General features: G+C 37.1%; 1 pseudogene; it reads left to right on the forward strand.

Moving 5' to 3' along the window:
• Positions 1-3,460: 3,460 nt before the first annotated feature.
• Positions 3,461-10,190, forward strand: LOC140233991 (patched domain-containing protein 3-like; annotated as a pseudogene).
• Positions 10,191-16,036: the final 5,846 nt, after the last annotated feature.

The following is a 16,036-nucleotide window of genomic DNA, read 5'->3' on the forward strand; positions in this document are numbered from 1 at the left end:
AAACTCTTCTTAATATATATATATATATATATATATATATATATATATATATATATATATATGTGAAGTGGGCCTGGCCTCGTACGTGGTGGGTATTGCATCATTGGTATATGTGTGACGGAAGGAAAACTTGCAGTATAGACGTTGCAGTGATGTTCAGTCTTGCCTTTATTCGCCGAGCTTTCGGCTGTTTCACCAGCCTTTTTCAAGGGTATGATGAGACATAACATAAAAGGCCCATTCTCAGTAAAAGTGCGGAATTTTGGTGTCGCCGACATTCCATGACAGTTTGCGGTTCCCTGAAACCTATTAGATACTATCTAAATGTTTATAATTTATCACGAGGACTTTATTTGTTAAAAATAAACACGATCAAATGCGGTTGCCTGCCTTTTTGTATAAATTTTTGCTGTTAAACTTCGTTAAGACCCCCAAAACGCAGTGTCGCCGGCTATTTTAGAATTATGTTTTATTGCTCCTCTCCGTCCACAAACACACTTTCCAAATATCATTTGCATGGACGATGAGCATATCATATGTGCTAATCACAATACTCGAAAAGTTCTAAAATTTTTATTGACTTCTTTTTTTATAGCCTTTTGAAACCTGTCGCCAAGTTCACCGCCAGATACGTTACCAGTTTCTTTAGTGTTACAGCATTGCGAAAATAACAAGACTATGCAATGACCCTGTGTATATGAAACCCTGAGGATATACTTCATACATTGCAAGTTCTTAGATTTTTTTGTGCAACAGCTTTATATTGACAATACGGTACAATGTTTGAAATATCGGTTTTCTACATTTTTATTTGGACAGATACGTTACATACATTTCACGCCACCCACTGCGACAGATATTGCAATGTCAGACAAATTGTATATTATACAATACTCCTCGGAATGACGCATCGATTCAATATTAAAGTTTAGTAGAAGTGAGAAATATACGGTAGATATCGCTCTCATAATAACATGATCGACCATATACGTTACCACAGATACGTTACCACAGATACGTGGCCGAATTTTGCTCATTGGTCTTGTGCTTTCAGGGGATCAAATCTGGTCAAAATTCATCCCTACACATTACATGCTTCGTTTTGTTGGACCTCAGGATTACATTCTTATATACACCAGAAGGACAGGAAGGTGAAAAAGAGCAACACTTCCACATGGTTTTTCTTTCTGCGTCAGTGTCTCACAACTTAATGCCAAGTTTTCCGACAGATACGTTACCACATAATCAAAATGCTGAAATTTTTTTTTAAATGTTTTGACAAAAAAAATCGTTGTGTGCTCACAAACTCCAAAGTTCTATTCTATAAAACCCAGCCACTTTCATATTCTATGCAACAACTTTTAACGTTTATTTTACAAGACGAAGCTATGATTCAGCATATCAGCTTTTTGCTTTTCAGATTTAGCAGATACGTTACGTATAATTCAGGGCACCCACGGTGACAAAGAATGTTATGTAAAATAAAGTGTTGATAAAACAATTCTCCATAGAATGACGCTTCCATAAAAAAAAATTAAAGTTATGTTCAAAAGAAGAATATTCAGTAGAAATTGCTCTGTAACTTTACCGACAGATTCATTCACGGTACGCCAGATACGTTACCTAACTTTGAAAGAGTAAAAAGTAGTTTATGAAAAGCTTCCGAGAAAAGTTTCAGTGTTCTGTTGCATATTTATTCTAGTGTTTTTCAGCATATGAAGAACTACTGAAGATTCATTAATAAGTTGAACAATTATTTATTCATTTTCATTAAAAGGGGTGAGCCAAATACGTTACCATAGGTCAAACAACTTTTTAGTATATTGAGTTTATAGAGACTGTACCTACTTCCTTCTAAGTGCCTGCAAAAATATATTTTTTAAACCATGTTTGCATTATCCATCAAAACTTAATGAATATTTATAGCCACATGGATAAATACATTCAGACGTAAGATGAGAATATTCTGTGAATGAAGAACTCAGCTTTCACATTTCGGGCTCTTTTCCACTACATTTCATAGTTTAAATATTACGTACAATGTTTAAAATGGTTAATTTGGGCTTACTTCATTCATTTTTACATCAATTCATAGGGTATAATAATTAAACAGGTGATATTTATAAATTCTTACACAACTAGAATTATTAGTAATATTTTACCAGATACGTTACCAAAGGCGATTCGATGTTTTTCAATAGTTATTTCCCCAGGAAAGCAATTCATTTTTGTTTCCTGTGCAAATTCCAGATCGGATCGTTCTCTTTGCATGATTTGTGGGATTCGAAACTTTATTTGTAAGCGAAATTTGTTAAAAATACAAAGTGAATCTTAAGGTTATATTTCATTTCAGCAAAAAACATATTTCAACCTACCACACAGAAATAATTTCTACCAATTAGCAAGGGATGACAACATCTTTACCTCTTGAAAAACCCCAATATCTTTAGGGGGGACAGATGTCTTTTCCTGAACAGAAATTGGATCAAAACAATAAATTTAATTCAAAGTTAGGAGTCCATTACAACATGTAAATATGCGGTAGCGTATCTGATTGGTGATCAAAAATCATATATGAGGCTCTATTTCAATTCATTTTTACTCAATGAATGGCCATCATTTAGAATGTTCCACTTTTTGTTTCGTATTTGACCGGTTTTGAAGTTACCGAAAACACATCTTTGAATGTATTACTTTGTGGTTGATTTTTCGTTTTTTTCTCGCATGGAATTGAACACTTAATCTGAGAATGGCCCAAAAGCAAAATAGCAACCAATTTGCATGCATTTGAACAGAAATAGAAATAGTAATAGCGAGAAGCCGATCAAACGGAATGTAGGCAGTTACACCAATTTGCATACATTTCAACAGAATGAGGCAAACAACAAAACAGACACAAGGCAAGAGAAAATCGAACAAACATGGGCAGCAATATTACATATTCGCTCCAATGGAAAGGCAGTATTATCACATACACTTGCAGTGAAAGAATGAAGTTGTAGTAGTAGTTTAGTATAGGTAATACGAACGGTAAAGGCAGTTTGGCTCCCAAATGTTACGAATAATTTGATGTTAATTATAATGCCTTTCAACTGTACAGAGATTTGTTTTGTTTATTTATTTTTTGTTGGAAATCTTACTATAGACTTCTCCTTTGAGCAGTACTGCCAGAATTCAGAGGAATCATTATACGTAGGATGAGCATTGTTGGCAATGCTTGGCTTGAAAATTAGACATATGTTTTCCTTATACCTTATGTGTCAAAATAATAATAAGGATAATGGATTTATGGTAATGGGTTTCTACCATGCCGTCAATGTTACGTTCATGTTTGTATGACATGAGAGAAAATATAGGGAAGGAAATTCTCTTTAATTGCTCATGCTACTACCATATTATCATTAATACAATTTGTTTGTTTTGTATGTTTTGTACTTTTTGTATTTTTTTTCTCAGTCCAATGGCGTCCTATAGATATACTGAGAGAGGACTGTTGAAACTATTTGGCAAGTACGGACGGTATCTTGCTCGCTGGCCGGCCTTCTTCTTGACGGCCCCGCTGCTGCTGACTGTTGTCCTCGCCAGCGGGATCGTCTTCTTGCAGATGGATACTGACGTCATTTACCTCTTCATCCCCGACGTCAGTCGGGTACACGACGATGCCGAGATCATTCATGACCTCTTCCCGGTCGATTACGACGAGTATTATCCCAACCGCGGCAAAGGTGACGAAGACCTCGCAGCTAACGGCATCGTCCAGCCCAAGACCGGTGATGATGTGCTCACAGAAGCCGTTATCGCTGAGATGCTACGCTTTGATCGCGGAGTGCGAAACATCACGGTCCTCAACGACAGCGGTGTTGAGTACGACTTTGAAGCCGTAGGTGACTGCCTGCTGAATCCTGTTTTGCAAGTGTTTGCATAAAACGAAAGTCGGGTGAGGGACACCACTTTGACGTATCCATTGTACTCCCCAACTCATGAGGACACAGTTTATTTCTTAGGGCCATTCTTTGGTGATGTCACATTAGGGGATGATATGTCAACCATCACTAAGGCAGGTTTCACCGCCTTGGCGTATTACTTGAAGACAACTCCAGAGCTCGAGTCCGAGGGAAGGGATTGGGAGAAAAAATTTGTCGACTACGCCGACAACTTCCGATCCGACGTCATCTCCGTTTCCTACATCGTGTCGCAGTCGCTCGACAGCGAGATCCATTTGGCGGCAGAAGAAATCTTTCCTTTTTTCACCGTTTCCTACACCCTCATATGCACGTTTGCCTACGTGACTTGCGTAATGACGGACTGGGTGTACAGTAAATCTCTGCTTGCCTTCATGGGAGTCATATCGGCTTCTTTAGCCGTGGCTTCGACGCTTGGACTTCTCTCATTTGTTGGCGTCAACTTCTATGTTGTGACCATGTCGATGCCTTTTCTCATTCTAGGTAAGAGCTTGGTCTTTAGATATATGCTGTGGCTAGATTAAAAGAATTACCTTCACGAGTAAATGAGGAACTACATATGGTTTTAAGGTCGTATATCCCTTTTGCAAAACGTCACGAAATTGTTCCGTGTTTTAAGAATGATATTCCCCAACAACTGCATGAAATGTTACGGTAATACACCTGTAAGTTTTGGGGCTTTTTAAGGAATTATAAAGTAAAATCATGTCACTCAAGAATGCCCTCCCCTTTTGCACCAAGAATAACGGATGGAATTTCATTCGGTGTGAATAAGTTCACTGGAAATCATTGTATTGTTTCCCCGCCATCATGAAGACATATCCAGTTTTACCATTCTACCATTCGGTGTCTCGCGTGCGTTGGTTTTAAACGCTCCATCTTCTCTTCCTGCGGATATGTGTGTTTATTTATGTATGGATATATACGTTTCTTTTTGTCTTTCCATTTTAGGCATTTTACCTTCTTCTGCTTGTTTAGCAATACAGTATATTCTTTTTTTTTCCCTCATGAATACACTGCAAACCAGAAGTTCTGCTTTTTAGCAGTCCTCTCCATTTCCAACAACTTTTTTTTTCGGCATTTTACACATTCGTAAAAAAAAAAAAAAAATAAAACAAAATAAGTTTTTCGTGTCTAGGAAATAATATATTTTGAGCGACACGGTTTCATATCTCCAGAAATACTGACTGAAATATTTACTATCGACGTGGCGTCCTTATTGCTGTTAATGAATGTATTGATGGCTTTCCAAGTATTTTTGATATAGCGGTTAAAAAGAGGTCTGCTCAGTGAAAAATTTACGCTTTTCACAGGGTTGTATCTGGGTAAGGAGATTTTGGCATGATTTAATTTCATGTATGTATTTTCATTTTCAACAGAGCATATGTGTGCTAAACATGCGCAAAAACAAAGCAATATGAAACTTCAACATAATCTTGTATCGAAATATTTTATGAGCACAATAAATTTTGAAGCCTAGATGCCTGATATTTGCTTTATAATGTTGAAACTTTTGAAAATGGAGGGAAAGGTAGAAATAAAGCTTGTAATATGAATTCCCCTCAAGACTGTAATTGACAAGGTACAGAAAAACGTTACAGTGTACGGGTAGAGAAGCGTAGACATAAAGTGACATCAACACAACGACAAAAATAAAACCTCCATTAAGCCTTTCAAATAACTGAGATGGTATTTTTAGTGAGTTTAATTTTGACAACAAAGTACAATTTATTTTTTGTTTGTTTATTGAAAGCAGCAAAGACTTTGACACCCATCGAGCCTAAAAGCGCACGTGAACGTTGGTATCTCTAGATTTTTTTTTCATTATGGAAAATACTAATGTCCAATAATAAAATCAGGTTATATACCTCATACACATCATAGGCGAAATTCGGACCCTCAGTAGCATATACACTTCAGATTTCAATTGATAGTTTGATAACAAATCAAAAAAGAAATCTTACCAAGTTTTTTTTCAAGTGCGTATGAGGCTTCAAACGTTCTTGATTATTAAATCAGATTCGACTACAATACTCCCTGTCGAGTGTTTAATCGACCCCCATCTCAAAATATTGATTTTTTATTGTAGATTTTGCGATTCTTTTGGATAAGATAAACTTGAAATTATGTGACTGTTTTATTTTGAGTGACTTTAATATAGATTTAACAAAACCAAATGTTAATGTGAAGGTCATTTTAAGAATTGTTGTCCAGTTTTTATCTGCAACAAGTTAGTGATTGTCCCACAGGTATTACTCAAGCATTTGCTTCTATAACATCCATACCAATGTAACTATCCCTATACAGCCAGGTTCTTGTAAATGAGGTGTGATCATTTGTAAATTTTTACTACTTTATCAAGCCTTACTTACGTTAAGAAAACGTCGTGTAAAATCAGAGACGTTTGATTAATGAATTTGGTTCAAGGACCTTTTTTTTACGAAGATGAATGGCATACAGTGGAATAATGTTTTGGTGAAAATGATGAATAAAAAAAAATAAAGAAAATTATGAAGAAAGTTTTCCAAAGAAATCCTTTTGCCTCTATAAACGTAGGAACAAAAAGGCCATAACCATGGTTAACAAAGTAATTACAAAAACTTTGTCATAAAATTCACAGTTATATAAGGAATACCTTTTGAATTCCATCTTGCATCGAAAAGAAGTGAATAAAACATTTTTATTTAAAGTGAAAAGAAATACTGTAACTATAATAATACGACAAGATACGAGATATTAGTTGAATAGGAAATGTGATGTAGTTAAGGTAACATAAAATCCATCTGGAAATTAATCAACAATATCTTTAATAAGCTAATGGAATACAGTTATTGATTCTCTTTATTTTAGAAGTTAAAAATATAACCAACATTAAAGGTATTGTAGATACATTTGATGACATTTTGTTAACGTCGGAACTCATTTGCAAGATGTAGATAATGGAATAAATGTGAATAAATCTTTTCATGGTATTATCTGAAAACGCCAAATAATGGTATTTTTGTTACAGCCGATAACAAATAATGACAAAGTAACCATAGTAGACATGAAAAAAAAAAAAAACATCAGGTCTGATACTGATGATATTGATATCACGATTGTTAAATATGTAATTTTATTGATAAATTTGTGTTCCATTATGTAATATTTTCACCAAATGTTTACGTATCAGTACTTTTCTTGAGAAAATGAAACTGCACGAGTTACACGTATACATAAAAACGGAAAATTAACTGATGTAAATGATAATCGTTCAATATCGGCATTGACTATATTTTGGACAATATTAGAAAACTATGTTTATAACAGATGAACAAAATCTTTAGATAAGCATGATATTAGTTTAAGGCAGATATATATTGAACAGAAACAGCAGTATTGCAGGTTTGTTGACGAGGTAAATAGAGTTATAAAGACGGCAGAGAATGTGCGTTTATAAGTGTCTTATTGATTTAACCAAAAATATATGTTATAGACCATTTGATTACTATTATTACTATTATCATCTAGAAACATATATATTATTGGGGTGTAAGGGGCACTCCATTAAACTCCTGACAAGTTTTCAATATCTCTCAAATCGTCAACAATTAACATGTATTAATGGTGTCCCATCTAAAAGAAATAAAGTGTGGAGTACTAAAAGGGTCTGTTCTTGGGCCTCTTCTTTTTTCTTCAATGTATGATAACAATAAATCATACTCGACATATGATTTATATCATTTCGTATACAGATCCTAAGAAATCATTTCATGATATGAATGTTCAACTTGGTTGAATTCATAAGCGATTAGATGTCAGGAAATAGATTGATTCTATTATGTATTATATGGAACTAGAACTAAAATTGATCGTAAATTGAATTTGATTTATAGCGATAAGAAAAAAAAAGAACGCGTTTATGATATCGAATTCTGGGATATTTTCAAAGATGACCAATTGTTTTGAAATCCCCTTGTTAACCGTAAATGTTCAACCATATCCAATTTCTTCCACACTTTTTAAACACGTTACATAATTCTTTTGTTTCACCTCACTTAAGATACTGTAGTATTGTTTTGGACTTCACTGCAAAGAGGAAATATTGATCGCATTCATAAATGAACACAGATACACAGTGTTGGTTGATAACCAACTCTTTGTATTTAGCTCTTAGTATGCATTATTTCTTATTAGATGAAAATTATACCTGCTCAAGAATTTATTTCTCTTGAAAGTGTAGTCTTTATGCCTAAAGTTTACAACGATAATCTTCCAAAAGTATTTCACAGTCAATTCATTCTGAATTTTTCGTGCGTAATTACAACACTAGGAACGTTCAAAATATTCACACACCATTAAACCGCATTTCAACAACTCAATCTTCCATACTTTACTATGGCCCTATTCTTTGGAATACTCTTCTCCCAGCAATCAAGAGCAGTAATACTTTAAGTCAATTTGAAAGGCTTTACAATATATCATATTACCATTATGATTATCACTACTTTCATTATTGTAGTTTTTACCCTAAACATAGTATCGTGGGTTCTTTTATTGTTCATGTGATATATTGCATGCTCTTTGCAGGCATTGGACTTGATGACATGTTCATTATGGTAGCAGCATGGAGGAAAACTAGTCCATGTGAGACTGTTGAGGAGCGAATGGGTGGGACGTATGCTGAGGCGGCAATTTCTATCACCATCACCAGCATCACCGACGCCCTTGCCTTCTGCATCGGGTCGATCGCCCCTTTACCAGCCGTCCGCGTCTTCTGTCTCTACACTGGCGTTGCCGTCATCTTTGACTTTATTTTCCAGATCACTATCTTCGGGGCTTGCATGGTGTACAGCGGTCGCAGGGAGGAGGCGAATCGTCACTGCATGACCCTGATGAAAGTTTTCCCCCACGACCAGGCGAGCTCGACAGCTTACAAGTTGTTCTGCGCAGGTGGAATGTCTCCAGATGATCGCCGAAATAGTGAAAAGAAATCCTGCGAAACAGGCGTCATGACTTTCTTCAAGGACTACTATGGGCCAGCGCTGTTGACCCTTCCAGCCAAAATCCTAACTCTGCTAATGTTTTGTGGCTATCTCGGTGGAGCGATTTATGGATGTGTTGCAGTAACAGGGGGATTTGAGCTTAAATTGCTGGCAAGAGACGGATCCGCTGCGTCTCTGTTCTACGAGCAACAAGCAGATTATTTCTCAGAGTACAGTCCCTCTATTTCCGTCGCATTCCAGGACAAACTAAATTACAGTGACCCTGCCGTTCAGAGACAGGTTGAAAATGTGGTCGCAGATTTTGAAAGCAGCGATTACATTCATTCCTCCGAAATAACCGAATTCTGGCTAAGAGACTACTTAAGCTTTTTGCATCACGTCCATGGCACAGACGCCAGTAGTGAAGACTTCATCCCAATTCTTGTTACCGAGTTTCTTCAAAATCCAATCTTCTCTAAATATGTAGAGGATATCGTTTTCAAGGAAAGGTCCAATAACACCGTGATCGCAGCATCCAGATTTTTTACTGACGGGAAAGAATGCTCGTACCACAAATCAGCAGATAGATCTAATGGCTGATGTTCGTCAGAGAGCAGATGACTCAAACATGAGTTTGACCGCCTTCTCGCCTTTCTTCGTCTCATACGAACAATATGTGATAATCAGGCCTCTCACGATCCAAACTCTTTCCATCGCTGTCGCCTGCATGTTTGTCGTCGCCTTCATTCTCATTCCAAGCCCCACCTGCTCCCTGGTGGTCACCATCTGCATCGCATCCATTGAGACTGGTATCATCGGCTACATGTCACTCTGGGATGTCAATCTTGACAGCGTCTCTATGATCAACCTCATCCTCTGCATTGGATACAGCGTGGACTTCTCCGCCCACATCACTTACTCCTTTCTCTCTGGCACAGAAATCTACGACGGCAAACGGAAAGACGAGCTCTCGATCTCCTCTCAGCACGCAGTGATGGCGCTCTACTCTCTCGGAATGCCCATCCTCCAAGGAGCCATTTCAACAATCATTGCCGTCATCGTCCTCAACTGGTCCTCCTGTTACATCTTCCGAGCTTTCTTCAAGATCATGTTCTTAGTGATGGTCTTTGGAATGCTGCACAGTCTGGTCTTTCTACCGGTCCTACTATCTTCCTTCGGGGTTTGTCTCCGATGGTCTACCACTTCTCTAGAGCCCCTAGCCAAACCTGACAAAGCAGAAGGTAAAGACGGGATGCTTGCTTGAACAATTTTTATAAGAAAAATGATAAAAATGACAAAAATAGTGTTTGATGATAGAAATAGTGTTTGATGATAATACTAATAATAATTCATTTCCTTGGTCGTCACTTAAGAGTTAGCACCATACTCTTCTGAAGGACCATGTCATCATTATCATTCTAGCATCATCAGGGTCTCGATATATCCTCTTAGTTCAAGAGGCATATTATATAAAGTGAAATATCTTGCCGAAGAATGATCGCAACAGGCGTGATTCAAACACAGGATCCTTTGCTTGAATATTGAGAGCTTTATGCATTTTACCACCGTGCTCTCACAGACAACTACAGAGACGGGATCGGAAAAGATATTGAGCAATATTAAAAAGTGTTACTCATGAAGTAGATTTGAACTTTTTAGTAAACGTGTTTTTTTTTTTAACATTTCAAGGAAATGGGTCCTCCCTACAGTGCACTATGAATTTGTTCGTATTGCCGTTGTAACGCAGGTTTCACATGATAATTTCCTGATAAAAACGTTGTAAAATGAAGTGCTTATGTTCGCATCTTATGACAGTAACGACGGGATTAAAACTTCTGCTACTGTATTTGATGAATTAATAAAACCAACGCCTATTATCTCATTAACACCTTTCCTCTTGCCGCCAACAGATTTACAAGATCTTCATCATCTATCGTCACCTAAATAGGGAGAAGAGTGCCAATGACCACTCGTCCACATCACGCACAAATTGTGCCTTCGAATGACAAAATCCCCGTACAGCCAACCCCCGTTATAACGAAGTTCTCCGGACCGGCAGTTTTCTTCGTTACATCGAAATTCCGTTATAGCCAAACAGTAATGTATATAAAGATAAGAGCATGTAGATGATAATTTTGGGACCTGAAATTTCACAACGTTGTAACGAAAATTTCGTTAAAGCCATGCTCGTATTATGGCGCGAGTGCACTGTATTGGCTTTTGCGCATAAACCTTGCATAGCCTGGAGTAGAAACTGGAAGTTATTCGAACCTGAACGACGTAACTCTCAGTATAAACGGCCGAATGATATTTAGCCCGAGCAACAGTTAACCGACTCTCGGGAGGTAGTTCATGTTCGCAGCTTCAAGCCCGGGCTAACGTCAGTATAATAATGGTATCTTAATTTTAGATCGGGTTACCATGGTTACATTCTGTGACGTTCGCGGGAAACACAGCTGAGGAGAGGGAGGGATGATGAGGTTACATTGACAGCTTCAAGTGGGCTCGCACGCCACTCGGATGGTCCAGAATAGCTGCTAAAGTTATCTCGCTTCAAAAGAGAGCGAAAGTCGTGCGGAGTATAAAAGGGGTGTTAGAGGACTTTTTTTCTTACAATACAATACAACGCAATACAATTTTTGCATTTGTATAGCGCTCTTGCAAACTATTTGCTTGTGTCACAGCAACGTTCATTAGTTTAATATTGAATGGTATATAGAGGAAAAGCGGACGTCAGCTTAAATCTCTAAAAACAAAAGCATCACAAAGAGGTTCAGGTTCATGATCCCTACATTCAAAGTTAGGTTGATTTATTCTAAGCAGGGAGGTGATCCTCACATCTCCCTGCTCTAAGCTATTACACGGAAATAGAGCAATTCTTTATTGCATTTCATTGTGTTGGCTTGTTGATCATGTTGATTGTGACTAGATGTTGAGGTAGGTATAAGGTTTTGCAAATGTTGATATAATGACAAGTTAGTTGAATTTGTCATTTTTTCCCATTTTTTGTAAATTGAATTGAGATTGAAATAATCATACAAATAGAATTCATAGATGTCATGGAAAAGAACAAGTAAAAGCTTCGTAGTTCTCATGTCATTGTTTATTGTTTAAAAAAAATCAATACGGACAATACACACATTAGAAAAGGCCTACAGCTTGTAAAAAAAAGAAAAAAAAAAAGAAGAGTGATAGAATGATCATTTTTGCATGACGTAAATTCCGTGCAAAGGATAAAAGAAAATAGATATTCACCATAATTTCCAGATGAGAAACATTACGCAATTCACGAAAATCGAATGGATAGTACTTTATGTAGAGAAAGGCAATATTATATGAGCAAAGGACATTTACCAATAGATACAAATTTCATAAGCAGAAAGAGTCGAACTGATATCGTAGTGACAGTTCATGCTACTGAAGTCTCTGCATTCTAGTTACTAATCTCTGTGGCCGGCATCAACATAGTTGTCATTATAGCTATTATCAGATATTTAAACATACGCGGCGTTTTATGCTCCAATGTCTAATCCAATGAACATATGTTTAATGTTGCTGCATTAAACTGTGATTAAGAAGAACCTAAACTAATAGAGTAAACAGACATGATGTCAAAATTATGTGGAAATTGTTGATTAATGAATTAATTAATCAGTTAAGAGGATAATCTTATATCTTTCTCAAGCATTTGTCAATATTCTTCTGAGGCAAAGCGAGTCTCCAGACATCATTGACAGATGGTTGTTTTGAATGAAAATGACTAAAGGAAACAGTCAGAACAAACTCAAAGTACAAATTGAAATTTGAGTTAATATAATTTCACTAGATCTTGGAGCTTTCCAGTTTTCTCTCTACCTGTCACTTTAGTGGACTTACGTCACTTTATATTGAAGTTGTAAGCGTGGTTTAGATTTGGTTGTTATATATTTATTTCATTTTGTCCAGGTTTAGTAAGAAATAGATTTAAGATATGAAAGAAAAAGGTGAAAGATGTTAATTAATACAGGATTGTTGATTCAATAACAACACTGTCAACAGCGCGACAACACTAACATGATGGTAACGACACACATACACAGACAAGTGAGACAATACAGGCAACAGTTACCTTGAGCAGTGCTTGATTTGGATGTTGCCCCCTTATTTTACTTTGACATTATCCGAAAACAGTAAAAACAAATCCGATCACATGATTGAACAAAAATGGACTATGCACAATAGTCGCTTTAGGTACGTCATATTATGTTTTTAACCCCGCATAAAAGTAAACAAAGAACTGCGCCTTGTATTGAAATTATTGACTCACTGGCTACAGTCAAAAGGGGCGACTTCCATAACATTTACAACTCTGTTGGGTTTCCCTATGTACTGCACATTTATTGAGATATTCATCTCGATCGAAGTAAATGATTATTAAGCAACTAATGCTTCACATGTACTGCCCTTTGCACCTTTTTTTTTTTGCAGCTGCAAGTTATTAACTTTGTGTGTTGCGGGGAAGCCCGGTCGCTCTGTAAATATTGAGCAATTGTTGGCGTCATATGCAGCGCAGGATTTAGTTTTGTTTTCTGTGAGAATAAAATTAAACATGAAATGATGTGCATGCAGTGACTATTGAGCGTAGTTTATTCATGTCCGAGCATGTAAACCAGCCTTGTTTTTTATTACCCTGCCAACACTGACACATCAAAAAGAAGAAATTTACTGAGGATCCACATGCTGATCAAATGGACAATCACAGGGATACGCAGTAATTATCCCCTTAAAAAACAACTTGGGTCGTTTCTGTATTTGATGTTTTATATTCCATTTTGCAAACATAAACAAAGTTGTGCATGACATTATACTTCAATAATATATATGACATACAATGGATGCAAAGCTGAATTATGGCGCGCCAGAGGGGAATCAAATATTTATGTTCGACACCAACTAAAAAACCATTTCATCAAGTAAAATTTCATTCAACAAAAATATATTCGACAAAATATATATTTGATAAAAGATATATTCAATGAAATATGTATTTGACAAAAATATATTCAAACAAAATATATATTTGACAAAAAAATATATAGGTTTGACCAAAATATATATTTGACAAAAATATATATATATTTCACCAAAATATATTTGACCAAAATTATATTTGACCAAAAATATATTCGACAAAATATATTTCACCAAAAATATATTTGACACAAAATATGTTTGACCCAAAATATATTTGACCAAAAATATCTGACGAAAATATATTCGACAAAATATATTCATTTCAACAAAAATCTATTAGACCCAAAATATATTTGACAAAAAGTGTTTTACATACATGGCTTTCCATACTTTCGAGAAAAAAAAAATCATTCGATGAACGAAAAACCATTCCATGAAAATACATTTCATGAGCTGAAATACGTTTCATGACAAAATACGTTCGACAAAACGAGTGCGCAATATTCGCTGTGTGAAGCTGGCCCATGTGACTTGTCTACATGCAGCGCAACACGTACGCATGCATACACTGCACGTGTGTGTACCATGCATAGCACACTATTAACAGCTAGCTAGCCCGTCATCGGCGCGGCGCAGCCGCTGGCCGCCGCCGGCCGCGGTGGGATGCTCGATCGTGCTAGTGGTGGGTTTTGAGCGCGGTAGCTTTCGCGATTTCGATGTCGATCTAGCTCAAGACTTCACGCATGGGCCATGGGCTTCCACTGTTCTGAAAGTGGGAGTAGGAATGATCCCGCCATGGCGTTATGCAAAAGATTCAGCACAGCTTAATCTCCGCCAGTGCCAGTTGGCGAGCGCGAGATCGGGATCAGGTCGTGGCCGTGGCAGAGCAACATCAGCGGTAACCGCATGCAGCAGCGACCCCAACACGTTACTGGTTACAGCGCCCCGCGCCGGGGTTACATCATCACAATACAAATACATATAGTACTAGTATTTCATGACATCATCACTATACAACCAGCTATATACCTCATCACTATACAACCAGATACATACTTCATCACTACAACCAGATACTTCATTTGATGAATCTTCAAGTCTGATTGGTTAAGAATTGGGGCATACAGTCAGCAATTACCTGTAGTTCCCACAGTACCCAAACTGACCCATATTATACTAAACTGCCCTCTTGATTTGTAGCAGCACATTCATATGCACATGTAGGGTAAGCACTTGGCTTCAATAGTGAGAGAGGTGACCAATATCCAATACGATTGCAATGCACGTGAAATGGCAGCGCCGATGTGTGAATTGGCTATCCAAGAGCTATTGCCATCAACCTACAAATGTGTACTAAATTTTCATATACAATTTTCTTCATTATACACAGATATGAACTGCTTTTCTTTAAGGCAGTTGTTGCTATCGGTGCCCCTGTAAGGTTCCTTGGGTCATAGCACAGAGCCGAGATCCCTCGTGGTCAAGGGCGCCGGAAGCGGGGGGGCAGGGGTGGCACTTGCCCCCCCAAACAAAATGTTGGGGGGGGGGGGGGCAAAACGAGTTTTTGCCCCCCCAAAGTGCCCCCTGTAACAAATAATCAATCACTGATTTAAAGACCAAAATGAACAATAAAGGCATATTTCTTGTCTACATATTGTAATTTCATAACTGAAAATGCAAAAATTTTCGCCCCTAACGGGGCGAAGATTATAATACACTAACAACATACATTATTGTATCTATACACTAACAGTAAATTTAGTGTATAGATGGTAGCCTCGTGTCCTCGAGTGTGCCCGCTGAAACCTTTAGTAAACCTTACACATTTCATTTTCTTCTTTGCTTTCTAGCAGTATAAGAATATTTTTTTATTGTTTGAACGATACGATCACGTTTAAGCATTTAATGAGTACATTTCAGATAAATTGCAAAGTAAAAGTGGCTCGCTCGTTCTGCCCATACTTATAGTAAATGAAAAGTTTTCATAAGTTATTATCATAGTCCTTCGCAGTGATTTCTTTTACTATGTTTAATTCCTCAGAAATTTAATTCAAAATGCTCTATAAAAGCGACTTTTATACTCTGTTTTTACAAAAAGTCCCTACCGTGGGAGGGGGTATCCCCCTCCCAAACCCTCCCCCGCTCGGTCGTTTCGCT

The sequence above is a fragment of the Diadema setosum genome, chromosome 10 (assembly GCF_964275005.1).
Source record: "Diadema setosum chromosome 10, eeDiaSeto1, whole genome shotgun sequence".
NCBI classification, from domain to species: domain Eukaryota; kingdom Metazoa; phylum Echinodermata; class Echinoidea; order Diadematoida; family Diadematidae; genus Diadema; species Diadema setosum.